This window comes from Schistocerca nitens, chromosome 4 (assembly GCF_023898315.1).
Source record: "Schistocerca nitens isolate TAMUIC-IGC-003100 chromosome 4, iqSchNite1.1, whole genome shotgun sequence".
NCBI classification, from domain to species: domain Eukaryota; kingdom Metazoa; phylum Arthropoda; class Insecta; order Orthoptera; family Acrididae; genus Schistocerca; species Schistocerca nitens.
In genome coordinates, this window is record NC_064617.1 from 583097753 (window position 1) to 583099463 (window position 1711).

The 1711-nt window shown below is 44.5% G+C and overlaps 1 non-coding gene across 1 annotated transcript; it reads left to right on the top strand.

The window, feature by feature from the left end:
- The first annotated feature begins 592 nt into the window (after positions 1 to 592).
- On the top strand, positions 593 to 674 carry Trnas-gga (transfer RNA serine (anticodon GGA)). Its single transcript is given in 2 exon segments — positions 593 to 630; positions 640 to 674. It is a non-coding gene; the product is annotated as a tRNA-Ser (tRNA).
- The last annotated feature ends 1037 nt before the right edge of the window (positions 675 to 1711 follow it).

Consider the following 1711-nt stretch of genomic DNA (forward strand, 5'->3'; position numbering starts at 1 on the left):
AACACCCCTGCTGGAGGCTGAGAAGCTTATGTTCACGAATCAGCATGGTTCTGGAAAGCATCGCTCGCGCGAAACTCAGCTTACCCTTTTCTGACATCATATACTGCAAACTAGGGATGAAGGATAACAAGTTGTTTCCATATTTGTAGATTTCCAAAAAGCATGTGACGCGGTGCACCATTCGTGGCTGTTAACAAAGATACGAGCATGTGGAGTAAGTTCACTGAAACGTGAGAGGCTTGAAGACTTCTTAAGTAATAGGATCTAGTATGTTTTCCTCGACTGTAAGTGTTCATTAGAGACAAGGGTATCGTCAGGAGTGCCCCAGAGATGTGTGATAGGATTGCTGGGACAGGATGGCCAACAATCTGAGGTGTTTTGCTGATAAGGCTGTGGTGTACGGTAATGTGTCGAAGTTGAGTGATTGTAGAAAGATACAAGACGCCTTGGCCAAAATTTTAGTTGCAGTGACGAATGGCAGCTAGCTGTAATTTGAAAAAGAAAAAGTAAGTTAATGTAGATGGATAGGAAGGACACACCTGTAATTTTCGGATACAGTATTGTTAGTGCCCTGCTTGACACAGTCTCACCGGCCGGGGTGGCCGAGCGGTTCTAGGCACTAGTCTGGAACAGAGCGACCGCTACGGTCGCAGGTTCGAATCCTGCCTCCGGCATGGATGTGTATGATGTCCTTAGGTTAGTTAGGTTCAAGTAGTTCTACGTTCTAGGGGACTGATGACCTCAGAAGTTAAGTCCCATGGTGCTCAGAGCCATTTGACACAGTCTCGTTTAGATATCTTGGCGTAACGTTGTAAAGCATTGTGAAATGGAACGAGCATGGGAAGATTGTGGTAAGTCCGAAACAATATGCAAGAGTTACAGGCATGCTTCAGAAACTCAATTGGGTATATCTGGAGTTGGGGCGATATGCTCTTTCAGGAACACCACAGAGAAAATTTAGAGAATCGGTATTTGAAGCTGACTGTCAAATGATTCTACTGCCGCCCACCTACTCAGCGCTTGAAGACCCCGAAGACAGCACACCAGAAATTATGACTCACAAGGAGGCATATAGATGGTAGTTTTTCTCTCGCTGTATTAGCGAGTTGAACACGAAAGGAAATGACTAGTAGTGGTACACGGCACTCTCCGCCACGCACCGTACAGTGGTTTGCGGAGTATCTATGTAGATATAGATAGCTGGGAGTGAGCATCTCGGAAAATGCAAAGCTAGTCGGCTTTTCGCGTGCTACTGTCGTGAGCATCTATGCAAAGTGGTTGAAGAATATTGAAACCACGAGTGGGCGTTAAGAAGCTCGACGTCCGTACCCCATCACAGAACACACGGATCGGAGGCTTGTCAGCGATCTAAACGGGACATTGTACGTGAAATTCGTTGAAATTTGACATTTTCTGTTTTCTACTCCATAATGTACTTTGGACTTTATTGAACATTATGGCATATAATTCATTAAAATCAGACAGTTTTGAGACCTTCAAATAATAATATTTTGAATATTGACGTGTGATTGCCAAATGTCGTGGCTACGCTGATACTGCCACAGTCTCGGGAACTACACAGTCTAGAATACTGTGAATTGCTTTATCAAGGAAAGGGTGGCAACACGTCAGCTAACCTAAAAGCAAGCTGGGTAACACAAAACTGTCGCATGGCAAGACAATAAAAGGTGCTGGAAGAACGGACAAAGTA